Source organism: Delphinus delphis, chromosome 17 (genome assembly GCF_949987515.2).
Source record: "Delphinus delphis chromosome 17, mDelDel1.2, whole genome shotgun sequence".
NCBI lineage: Eukaryota > Metazoa > Chordata > Mammalia > Artiodactyla > Delphinidae > Delphinus > Delphinus delphis.
In genome coordinates, this window is record NC_082699.1 from 73450616 (window position 1) to 73463899 (window position 13284).

The 13284-nt window shown below is 47.1% G+C and overlaps 1 protein-coding gene across 4 annotated transcripts in view; it reads right to left on the reverse strand.

The window, feature by feature from the left end:
• Positions 1-1455: 1455 nt before the first annotated feature.
• The window catches only part of LOC138413865 (WAS protein family homolog 6-like), an 89162-nt gene continuing 77333 nt past the window's right edge, over positions 1456-13284 (reverse strand). For 2 of the 4 annotated variants that reach the window (XR_011246235.1, XR_011246234.1), the window contains 4 exons: positions 11626-11731; positions 8742-8792; positions 6911-7087; positions 1456-5664 (listed from right to left, as the gene is read on the reverse strand). The gene's annotated coding sequence lies outside the window, so the exon portion shown is untranslated. Of the gene's footprint in view, positions 5665-6254; positions 6289-6910; positions 7088-8741; positions 8793-11625; positions 11732-13284 lie in introns of all 4 variants that reach the window. The other 2 variants (XR_011246237.1, XR_011246236.1) reach the window with 2 other exon arrangements.

Genomic DNA, 13284 nt, shown 5'->3' on the forward strand with positions numbered 1-13284 from the left:
TTTCTTTTCTCTTTTTCTTTTTGTGATGCCGCACAGCTTGTGGGATCTCCGTTCCCTGACCAGGGATTGAACCTGGGCCACGGCAGTGAAGGCATCAAATCTCAACCACTAGACCACCAGAGAACTCCCTGATATGTGTACTTTCTGAGTGTATATAAAAAGATGTTCCATTAAAAAAAGGTTTTCCACGAATTAGAAAAGATACATGTTAAAAAAAAAAAAAGACACATGCACCCTAATGTTCATAGAAGCATTATTTACAATTGCCAAGATATGGAAGCAACCTAAGTGTCCATCAACAGATGAATGGGTACTTCCCTGGTGGCACAGTGGATAAGAATCCACCTGCCAATGCAGGGGACATGGGTTCAATGCCTGGTCTGGGAAGATCCCACATGCCGCAGAGCAACTAAGCCTGCGCGCCACAACTACTGAAGCCCAAGTGCCTAGAGCCCGTGCTCTGCAACAAGAGAAGCCACCGCAATGAGAAGCCCGCGCACCACAATGAAGAGTAGCCCCCGCTCGCCACAACTAGAGAAAGCCTGCAAGCAGCAACGAAGACCCAATGCAGCCAAAAATAAATTTAAAAATAAAAATAAATAAATAAATGGATGCATGTAGTTAAAAAAAGAAAAACAGATGAATGAATAAAGAAGATGTGGTGTATATATACAATGGAATATTACTCAGCCATTAAAAAGAATGAAATAATGCCAGTTTCAGCAACATGGGTAGAGCTAGAGATTGTCATATGGAGTTAAGTCAGTCAGACAGAGAAAGACAAATATCACTTATATGCAGAATCTAAAAAAAAAATGGATACAAATGAATATATTTACAAAACGGAAACAGACTCATAGACTTAAAGAATGAACTTATAGTTACAGGGGTGGGGGGAAGGGTGGGGGGGAGGGATAGATTGGGAGTGTGGGATTGACATGTGCACACTGCTGTATTTAAAATGGATAACCAACCAGGACCTACTGTATAGCACAGGGAACTCTGCTCAATATTATGTAACAACCTAAATGGGAAAAGAATTTGAAAAAGAATAGATACATGTATATGTATAACTGAATCACTTTGCTGCACACCTGAAATTAACAAAACATTGTTAACCAACTATACTCCAATAGAAAATAAAAAGTTAAAAAAGATGTGAGGGCTTCCCTGGTGGCGCAGTGGTTGAGAGTCCACCTGCTGATGCAGGGGACACGGGTTTGTGCCCCAGTCCGGGAAGATCCCACATGCCGCGGAGCGGCTGGGCCCGTGAGCCATGGCCGCTGGGCCTGCGCATCCGGAGCCTGTGCTCCGCAACGGGAGAGGCCACAACAGTGAGAGGCCCGCGTACCGCTAAAAAAAAAAAAATGAGATATATTTTTTATATATATATATATATATATATATATATATATATACACACACATACATACACACAACAGAATACTACTCAGCCATAAAAAAGAATGAAATTTTGCCATTTGCAGCAACATAGATGGACTTGGGTATTATGCTAAGTGAAATAAGTCAGAGAAAGACGAGTACTGTATGATATCACTTACATGTGGAATCTAAAAAATACAACAAACTAGTGAATATAACAAAAAAGAAGCTGACTCACAGATATAGAGAACTAGTGGTTACCAATGGGGAGAGGGAAGGGGGCAGGGGCAATATAGGGGTAGGGGAGTAAGAGGTACAAACTATTGATGTTAGGCATAAAATAAGCTACAAGGATATATTGTACAACATGGAGGATATAGCCAATATTTTACAATAATTATAAATGGAGGATAACCTTTAAAAATTGTGAATCACTATATTGTACACCTATAACATATAATATTGTACAGCAACTATACTTCAATTTTAAAAAAGCGTTTTCAATTTTTAAAAAGTTAAAAAATAAATAGAAGCAGGGCAGCTGGTGGCTTGTGGTCTCCGATTTGTGACTAATTCCTAGACACAAAGTTGGATGATAACAAAGCTGGAACTAAAACCCAGGTCTCTAGCTCCCCGTAAGGCGCAGACAAGGAACTGACGCTCAGTGAACATTTCTGTGTGTAAGCCACATGCAGCATTCAATCTTCTTAACAGCTCTCAGAGAAGGCATTATTGTGCTCATTTTTGCAGATGAGAAAACTGGGGCCCAGAGTGGGTATGGATTTAGCTAGTTAGCGGCAGCAGAAATGTCATCTGAGCCCAGGACTGTCTGATTCCAGCCCCATGTTCTTAAGCTGCTCCACAAGTTTTAAATGCAAACATGGTTCTTCTCATATGAATGTTGCATGAGCATAAAAACAAGCTGTGAACCTCATGTTAAGAAATATTATCCAGGTATCACTGGTTGTGGCTGCCGGCAGCCAGGGCTGCTACATCTTATTGGGGGATGGCTCTGCCGGATGCTTCTGGGCAAACCCTGGCCACGGGCACAGCCGGGAGGGAGAACATAGGGCCTCCACGGGCATTATCACTGTGCTTTCTCTCTCTGAATCAAGTGGGGTGGGTGGGAGTGGGGGAGAAAGAGGATGGAGTGAGAACCAGGTGGGATTCTGGGTGAGGCAGGCACACTGAAGGTGGAGGGGCTCATCCCAAGCTGAGCGAGCTTGAACCAGAAAGCAGAAGCAAAACTGGAAACTGGAAGCCATGCTTCCTTCAGGAACCATTTCTCCCTCACATTTGCCTCCATTTCTGAGATGACCCTCTCCCTCTCCCCCATCCCCCACCTCCAATACCGGTTGTAAAAAGTGAGAGAAACGTACCTCCTCATCCAACCAAGAGAGGTGTAGGATGAAGGTCTACCTTTCAGTATTTTGTGACTATTTCAATTTATTTTCAGTAGTTAAAAATCGGGAGTTACGTGGAGGAAACTTAAATGCATATTTCCAAAGTGAAAGAGGCCTGTCTGAACAGGCTACATACTGTACAGTTCCAAAGATATGAACATTCTGGAAAAGAACAGAGACAGTGAAAAGATCAGTGGTGGCCAGGGGTTGCTGGAAGGGTAAGTGAAGAGGGATGAATAGGTGGAGCACAGAAAAGTCTGAGGGCAACGAAATGACCCTGGTTCATACTGTGTTGGCAGATACACGCCATTATACATTTGTCAAATCCATAGAATGTACAACGCGAAGAATGAATGTAAACTATGGCCTTTAGTTAGTAATGATGAACATTGGTTCATCAATTGTAACCGATGTACCACACTAAGGCAAGATGCTAATAATAGGAGAAACTGGAATGGGGCTGGGGGAGGGAGTATATGGGAACTCCCTGTACTTTCCATGCATTTTTTCTGTAACCTAAAACTTCTCTAAAAAATAGTCTATTAATTTTTTTTTTTAAAGTCAGGTGAGTTCATGGGAAAATCTGGATTTCTGGCTTCAATGGAAAAATCTGGTCTGTGAACACAGAGCCGGCTGCATTCCTCGGTCTGCCAGAGTCTAGCAACAATCAATCCCGTGGAGGAAGCACAGCTTTTCCTCTGGGGTTCCCTCTATTAGGACACCCCAATTTTGTCAAAGCCAAAACAAGCCAGTGTCACTCTTTTATGCTGTCCATCTGGACTTTGGGGTCATTGGAGTTTGGGATGCCAAGACTAAGACCAGTAATTTAGTGCAATAGGTTTCAAACTGGCTTCCTCAGAGACCTTCCTGCCTCCAGGGGTACTGGGTTCGGGGAGGAGAGGGGGAAGTGTGCGGGCTCTGGCCCCCTCACTGCTGCTTCTCCTTTATCTGCTGGACCTGTTGGACTTACTGTATAGGATGTACTCCAGAAAAGTGGTCTGTGGCTAAACATACGTGCAAACACGGGGCTAACCCGATGCCTAGGGTTTTGAGGCTCCAAATGGCAGTGTCCGCTGAAGGTGATTGCTCAGGGGGGAGGGGGTGTTACATCTCTTGTCTCTCTTAAGTTCCCTCTGTCAGACCCCTCAATTTCCATTTATGTCTCGTCACTAACAGTTCATCATGGTGTCACCCATTTCTGATGTGACTGGTTTTGAGGGCTGTTTCCTGCTGATGGAACATCCCTTCCCGTCTGTGCAGGACTGCCTCGTTTCCTGCACCAGCTTCGTCCTCCTGCCACACCGCTCCTCCCAGACCCTCTCAATTCAGGGTTAAGGCCCAGAGATTTTATTAAAAGAAAATGAAAGCATGTGGGCCTGATAAACATTAGGTGTGTGAGATGCACTAGGAAAATGAGACCTCTGCACGAAAACGAACTTTCAGTGTGCTCGCTCTTGGGAAGTCCCTGGCGGTCCAGTGGTTACGACATGGTACTTTTGCTGCAGGGGGTCCGGGTTCGATTCCCTGGTCAGGAAACTAAGATCCCACAAGCCACGGTGCAGCCAAATAAAACAAAACAAAACCAAACAAAACCAAGCGCTTGCTCTTGTTACAGAGTGTGGGGAAGGCAGATGGAGTCCCACAGCACCTTCCTGCTCCAGGAGGCCCTTCGGGGACTCTGCTGTAAGCGGCTCTTGGGGTCCAGGCTCCAGGTTCAGAGCCTCTGGCCTGCCAGGTGCACCGTCTGTGTCCCCTTTGAGCTGCTCACGTATCACACTGTTCCCTCCGCTTCAGGCAGCTCTTATATACCCTCGTGACTTGTCTTTACTTTTAGGAAAGAAGTTTTCATGAACTTGCTGCCTCTCCAGTGTGTCTGTCTCCTACACGTGTCCTGTATCATACTGCTTTCTTTTCATAGGTTGACCATATATATATCACTCAGTCATAGCATCCCCAAAACTTTTCTTTTTCTTTTTTGGCCACGCTGCCGGGTTTGCAGGATCTTATCTCCCCGACCAGGGATCGAACCTGGGCCCCAGCAAAGGAAACTCAGAGTCCTAACCGCTGGACCGCCAGGGAAGTCCGACCAGAAATGTTTATAAAGTAACTGTTATGCGCCAGACGCTTGGAAGAAGCTGGTCTTTGTCCTCAGGAAGCTCATCCTCTTGATGGAGAAGACAATCATGTGAAAAAATAACTGCTGTAGGAGTCCCACACTTACTGCGTAGTAAGCACAGGAAAGAGAGGGGTGGGTGTGGGGCGAGCAGAGCGCAGGAGGGAGCAGCTAAACCCACCCCCAGAACTAGGGCAACAGCTCAGAGGTGAAACCTGAGCCAGTCTCGAAGAGCAAGTGGGTACTTGACCGGAGGGGCGGGGCATCGCCCACAGAGGGCATGCCTGGGCAAAGGTGTAAAGAACATCACCATGTGTTTCAGGAAAGGCTGGTGCCTCTGGGGGCCAGCATGCAGCGACTGCCTGGGCAGAGAGACGTTTTGCATCCGAGGAAGAGCTGAGCTGGGGCAGCTGCTTAGTCCGAGGGCATTAGGGATGGTGGGAGGGAAGCCGAAACTTAATCCCCTTATCAGATCAGCACAGCCCGGTCCTGCCTCTGCTCTGTCCTTCTCACCGTGTCAGCGCCTTGCCACAGGGGCGGTGAGCCACACCTGCCGCTTGTCCTGTGCTGGAGCGAGCTGGGAGAAGTACAGTCACGTGGGTACGAGTGTGTGCTTGTCACCTGTTCCTCCTCTATGATTAATTAGGGTCAGCTGTCCAATTTGTGCTTCTTCATATATCAACTTCATCGTCATCTTCCAACGTCCGGACTGGAAAACAGGAGTTTTTATCTGGGTCCATGGCTTTGGGGGAATGTATCAACATCCTGAAATTATGTACAAGATTGTGTTAGCATGGGCATTTTTCCCAGGGAAAGGCTCCCAAGCTTTTACCAGAGCGTTAAACGAGACCCTTTTTTCTGAGGCCCTTTTCATTGGAGGAAAAGGCAAACAAAACCTCCCAAGAGCCGTGGATGCTTTTTCCCAAGAACATAAGTACAGGAGGAGCAGCGCTGAGATCAGCACTGAAGTTGGACAGTGGGCGTAGCTGATCCTAAGTCCAATCAAATAAATATGTACTTCAAAAACCACTTTGCTTACTAAAATTCAAAATAAAACGTGATCTTTGAAAATGCTGGACTATCTAGTGTAACCATTATAATAGCAGTTCTAATTGGCCTTTTCGTATGTATTTGTGTGTTTTCATATTTTATTACCTTTTTACTTATTAAGGGATTTCCTCTCATACCTAATCTGCAAATGAAACACTGAGGGAGCAGAGCAACCTGAGGGCGTGGGGTTTTGTTTGTTCGTTTGCTATAAAATAAGATCAATAAATCCCTCATGAGGGCTGTGATAGAGATTAAGTGCATACAACCATGACATGTCATGCCATTACTGGTAAAGTAAAGCTTACCTCATGATCCCAAGAGGGTGAAACATGATTTTCACTGGTTCCAGGGTTGCACGAAATAGGAGTCAGAATTTTTAAAAAGTAAAAATAACGACAACAACAAAAATGTCAAATGATATTGAATGCCGACTGTAAGTCCATCCCTGATTTATGCACTTTATAACCATCTCAGGAGGCAAGGCATCGGATCCAAGGAGGTGGGCAGAGACAGATAAGGCCCAGCCTCCAGTTTTAGTCGGAAACCGAGAGACTCAGGCAGCTGAGAAGCAGACTGAGAAGCAGGGACCAGGGCTCAGCTGACCCCAGATGTTAGAACTGACATTCATTAACAGCGTCATGAGGGTGAGAGTGAAGACCATGGCCACAGAACCCCAGTTATTAGAATGGGAACATGGTAGGTAGGGAGAGAAGAACGGATGAGGGTTGAGAATTTAAAATGATCACACCCTGGCCACCTACTGCAGGTGGCCTTGCTGGTATGTTCTTTCCAGCACTGGGTCCATTTTCATGAATTATACACGGACGCTCATGACCACTATCCATGTGCAAAGGCAGACATATTCACACATCAGAAGGTTTGGGGATCACAAACAAACATTTCAGGGCAGGACATGGGGGCCCTGCCTGCTGTATGAGAGTTCAGTTTCAACAGTCGATACCTTTGTTTTACAAACTTTGCTGCAAGTGGACTCGAGTGATTATTTGAGAGTGATGGCTGTTCCACTGCTCCATAGAGCTGGATTGGCCTGGGCTGGCCTCCAGGTCCCCTGAAACCCTCCAACACCAGCAGTTCTGCCCACATTGACCTCTATACTGAGGCTCCCTGTAAGATATCACTTGGAAAAAAAAAAAAAAAAAAAAGGTTTTGCTGTTAGAACAACTTTTTTTTTTAATTTGAAAACATAGCTCTAGGGCTTCCCTGGTGACACAGTGGTTAAGAATCCGCCTGCCAACGCAGGGGACACAGGTTTGAGCCCTGGTCCAGGAAGATCCCACATGCCGTGGAGCAACTAAGCCCATGCGCCACAACTACTGAAGTCTGCGCACCTAGAGCCCGTGCTCTGCAACAAGAGAAGCCGCCGCAATGAGAAGCCTGCGGACCGCAACGAAGAGTAGCCCCCGCTCGCCGCAACTAGAGAAAACCCACGCTCAGCAACGAAGACCCAATGCAGCCAAAAATAAATAATTAATTTTTTAAAAAAACACCTTTTAAAAATATATAAATAAGCAAATAAATAAAATAAAAACACAGTTCTATTGATCTTTCCATAATATTATTCTGTGAAGATCAGTGGAACGGGGCACTGAAAGCAATGACACTCATAGTAAGCCGGTCAAAAGCAGCGGCTTGTTAAGCCCAATAGGGACAACTCTTCAGACTTAAGCCAGGGCTCTGTGTGTTCAGTCTTCAGGGATCAACAAAGTTAAACAGATACAAAATGCTGGGGCGCGGAAGGTGTCAAAGACTGTGTCTACAAAGTAATGAGTCCTTAAGGAATAGCTCCCTTTCTGACACATGTTTTTTTTTTTTTTTTTAATTTTATTTATTTATTATTTTTGGCTGTGTTGGGTCTTCGTTTCCGTGCGAGGGCTTTCTCCAGTTGTGGCGAGCGGGGGCCACTCTTCATCGCGGTGCGCAGGCCTCTCACTGTCGCGGCCTCTCGTTGCGGAGCACAAGCTCCAGACGCGCAGGCTCAGTAGCTGTGGCTCACGGGCCTAGCTGCTCCGTGGCATGTGGGATCCTCCCAGACCAGGGCTCGAACCCGTGTCCCCTGCATTGGCAGGCAGATTCTCAACCACTGAGCCACCAGGGAAGCCCCTGACACGTGGTTTTTAGTGCTCATCATCTAGGTTCTTTACGCACATGCAAGTTGGGGCTGCCCAGCTGCGGCAGGCGTGGAGGTGGGGTAAATCTGAGTTGGATAGTGAGGGGCTGAGGCTGATTAATTCATTTTAGTTTCCAGTCAGAATGGGTCTGGGGTCGAACATGCGTACCGAGGGTGATGGGTGGTGGATACAGGAGGGGTCTGACACTGCTGCACCCAGAGCCCCCATCTCTCAACTCCTAGGCTAGTAATTGCCTACAACAGCAGTGAGTTTCCTGCCTGCTTACTTTGTATTTATTTATTTTATTATTATTATTTTTATTTTTTGGTCACGCCACGCGGCGTGTGGAATCTTACTTTCCCAACCAGGGATCGAACCTGCACCCGCTGCATTGGAAGTGCCGAGTCTTAACCTGGACGGGACCGCCAGGGAAGTCCCCAGCCTGCTTACTTGGTATCCCACCAATTATTCAAGCAAAGAATGCAGCTCCCTCAGGATAAAAGAGCAAAACAAAACAAAACAACACACACGCACACAACCATTTTTGGGCAAGGAAATCGCTCTGCATTGTGTTGCTGTTCAGGTCTCCTGGTAGGACTGTTACGGTAAACACCTGGCGCCCCACTTCATCGATTCCCATGACAGACCGAGGCCGAGCCTCACCTTGTCATGATCTTCGTTCCTCCAGCCTAGTGTTGCTTGCACCTCGGTTTCCTATCAACACAGAGAACTAAATAATTTCATGAGCATCAACAAAGAAAACAAACAGGTAGGACTCAAATTTCCCTAAATGACTCCATCCAGCCTTCCTCCCCAAGGTCCCCATGCGGTTGAGATCAGGCAGCTCTAACTCCAAATGCTGAGCTGCCATCCCCCAAAGCTGCCTGGCCTTAGGCGAGCCCAAACCTTCTGAGTTTCCGTCTCCTTATCTATAAAATGAGATTACTAATGGTTATCTTGGGAGGAGCTGGTGAGGATTAGCTGTTAATTTGATCATTAATCCATTCACGCAATCCAAATATTTGAACACCAGCTCTGAGCTGGAGATGAAGTGCTGAGCAAAACCAGACATTGTCCCTTCTTCTCAGGGAATTTAGACTCTAAAAGGGGAAGCTGTCCTGCCCACAGATGATGCCAATAAATAGTGTCCACTTTCAAGCTGGAATCATTGCCAAGAGGAAAGTGGCACAGTTTCCAGGTGAGGGAGTGTAAGAGGGCTCACTCAGGTGTGGAGGGTGAAGGCGGCAAGGGTGCAGAGCAAGAAGTCTTCCCTCAGGGGGCTTCCCTGGTGGCACGGCGGTTGAGAGTCTGCCTGCCGATGCAGGGGACACGGGTTCGTGCCCCGGTCCGGGAGGATCCCACATGCCGCGGAGCCACTGGACCCGTGAGCCATGGCCGCTGAGCCTGCGCATCCGGAGCCTGTGCTCCGCAACGGGAGAGGCCGCAACAGTGAGAGGCCCGCGTACCGCAAAAAAAAAAAAAAAGAAGTCTTTCCTCAGGAAGACACCAGAGCTGATCAATGGGAAGGGTTACAGGTAATTAGGCAGAAGCAAGGGAACTGCTTTCCAGGCAGAGGGAACAGCATGTGCAAAGTCCCCAGGATGGGGACAGCAAGACATTGGTTGAGGAATTCCCAGAAGCCAGTGTGGCAGGAGAGCAGAGCGATGGAGAGAGTGGTAGGGCCAGGCACAGGGCCTGCACTCAAAAGCAAGCTTCACAAGTCCTTCCAGGGTCAGAAAGAGAAAACCAAATATCGTATATTAACGCACAGATGTCGAACCTAGAAAAATGGTACAGATGAACCAGTTTGCAGGGCAGAAATAGAGACACAGATGTAGAGAACAAATGTAGGGACACCAAGGGGGGAAAGTGGCAGCAGGGGGGTGGTGGTGGGATGAATTGGGAGATTGGGATTGACATGTATACACTGATATGTATAAAATAGATAACTAATAAGAACCTGTATAAAAAATAAACAAAATAAAATTCAAAACAAAACAAAACAAAACAAAGAAGTCCTTGCAGGAAAAAAGTCAACAGGCACAGCTGAGCCTGCTAAGAGTCACCGAAATCAAAAACACCTTCAGGAGATACAGGGTGGGTATGACTCCAGCGGACAGTTCCCGGTGAGCTTGAGGGAGATAGAGCTGAAGCCACTCTCCTTCCCTTCCTTTTATATTGTGAAGTCCATTGGGGGCCATCCTGAACGGCCTCAAGATGGACAACTCCAAAGACCCTGGCCGGGTTTGCAACCTGTAAATATCTATCAAGAATATTCTTGTTACCCGAAAACTGGGTTCGCCTCTTGGTGGGTGTCGAGCCAAAAGACACAACCAAGCCAAAGAGTAGGAGAAGGAAGGATTTATTACTTGCAGCAAGTGAGGACAATATCGGGGGAACTTTCCCAAAGCACTGTCTCTCCAAACAGCTGTATTGGGGAAGTTTTAAGCTTCATGCATGTTCATGTACATGCATGTTCATGAAGGAGCTTGGGCTGTCAACAGAGTCAGAGCTTTAGTTGACTAAACTCAGGAGGGTCAGAAAAGGTCAACATCATCACCTCTTAGGTTCCAGTTGATCTGGGGTTAGGCGCTTCAGGCTAATCTTTACCATACCATTGAAACAGATTGGGAGTCTTCACAACTGATACATTATCTTTTTTTTTTTTTTTTTTGCATTACGCGGGCCTCTCACTGCTGTGGCCTCTCCCGTTGCGGAGCACAGACTCCGGACGCGCGCAGGCTCAGCGGCCATGGCTCACGGGCCCAGCCGCTCCGCGGCATGTGGGATCTTCCCGGACCGGGGCACGAACCCGCGCCCCCTGCATCGGCAGGCAGACTCTCAACCACTGCGCCACCAGGGAAGCCCCCCGCCTCCCCGCCCCGGATAGATTATCTTTGCTGTTGTTACTTCTCTTGCCTGGTAACAGTTTGTTCCTGCATTCTTTTGTTCCCTTAAGATCATGAATTACTGAGACCTGTTCCAGGGCAAGCACTGTGTGGCCAGGCTTAGATCACAAAATGGCTTAGGTGAAAAACGGCTTCTCTTCTGTCAAGAAAGCCATGCCTGCTTCCAAAAAAAAAAAAACGTATCAAGTATGTACAGATTGGGAGTCGAAAGTGTGTGTAGGCGTGTGCATGTTAGGGTAGCATGGGGGTAAGGAACGGAGATGAAAATTCTAGGTAGCTGTAATCAGACAAAGAAGAACCAGGATTTGGAATTGGGAGATCTGAGTCTGCCACTGGTTAGCTACATAACCTTGTGCAGGTCACAGCACTGTCAGAGCCTCGGTCTCTTCATCTATAAAATGAGGATAAGAGCAATCCCACCCTGGGGTGTTGTGGGGTCAGAGTTATGCATTCCTCATCTTCTGGGTACTAAAGACCACACCCTACGATGAGGTTCAGAGATCGAGGGAACAGCCTCTGCCTTAGAGGAGCTCACAGTCTAGGTCCTAGACTTTATGAAAGAAACAAGGAAATAGATAATTCCAAACAATGCGATGGGCACGGAGCAAAAGGAAAACGCAGGCATTGTGGCACTGTACCTGGAGGCTGCACGCGCAGCACAGGCTGCTGACTCCGTCCTTGTCCAGCTGTTCCAGCCTGAGCTCCCTGCCTGTTCTTGCCTGGAAGCGCTCTGCACACTAGAGCCTGTGGGCAGGAAGTGAGGAAGGATTACCACCAGCAGCTCTCGACCTGTGCATGGCAGCTCTGCATTAACACCAAACCCTGTGCCCTGAGTGGACTGACTGCGAGGTGAGTGTCCCCCGATTTCTCAGAACTTCCCCGAGCAGGACCAAGGCCAGTTGCCCCCATGATGACTTGCTTTTCATGCCCCCTCTTAGTGACTCCTTCCGTGCCTCATTTCATTTTCCCAATCTTTTAACAATTCTTTCTGGGGTCATTACCTAGTAATCTCCTAGCACTCAAATCCTTGTCTGGGGGCCTGTTTCCCTGGAAACCCACTGGAAGGGGGGTGAGACAGAGTCTCTGGAATGAAGGCTCTGACCTGAGCTCGCTGGGCTCTGAAGGTAAATACGGTTGACCACCCCTAACCCCCGGGGCACGGGTAAGGCATCCAAATTAGCATCACTATTAAAAGAAGAAATTGACCAAAGCCAGGTCCTTGAACCAAGGCATGTCCATGAACAACGTGTTACGGGTCCAATGACAGGAAGTGAGTCTACACCAAGAAATTAAACAAAACAAACCTTTATACAGATAGTTTGAGAAGCCCAAGCTTAGAATGCCCCGTTCCCTTCTTAGCCATGTCTTTTTGTTTGTTTCTTGGGTCCACAAGCTAAACAACGGTACTTTGTCCCAAGTCTTTCCCAGGATAGGTCAACGCAGAGAAGAAATAAAGCACAAGGGTGCCTTGCATGGAATTTAGCCTCAGGCCTCCGGAACCATGGGATGCTCTGGCCTTAGGAAGGACCCTCTCCGGCCCCCAGCTTTCCAAGGGCTCCAGCTCACGTGCTACCCCTTGGGAGGGCTGGGAGCCGCAAGAGCACAGCCTGTTAATCACCCCTTGGCAGAGCCAAGCAAGCAGCTCTGGGAAGCCAATTAGTGCAACAATGTCTGGAAGACTGAGAACCAAATAACATCAGAGGCAAGGGTTGATGGCACTTTATCTACCAGAGCCAACCTGTTAGCATGGCTTTGAAGATGTTTCTAAGAACAGGGTGGAAAATTATTAACCTCGAATTGCAACCTTTCTCCACCCCTCTCCAACTACAGTATCCAACGCAGCCGGGGCCTTACACACAGTAGGTGCTCTGGAAAGTTTATAAATACGTAAGAGAAAAATATGTTACGTTTCTATTTTTTTTCTTTTGATTTCCATCTTAGTTGAAGACCTTCTCTCCGATACAAAGAAGCAAATTTCAGATATGTAGTTGGATGAGTGGGTCAGCACCTTATTTCATTCAAGTTGCAGCCCAGTTTTTTTTTTTTTTGAGGAATTAAAAACAACTGTACTGTCTTACAAATCAAGTCTTCACAAGAACAGAAATGTGGCTCTAGAAACAATTTAGAGCCCACCTATCCCTTTACCAATCCCAAATTCGCCCCCATCGTCTCAAAAGGCTTGCAGATATTGTAAAAGACCTGGGCTTAGGGAACAGAAGTCCTTCTTGGTGGGAGGCTTCTCCATCTATATTGACTCCTTCCCGTCAGAATTCAAACCAATTCTTGCTCCCCCCACA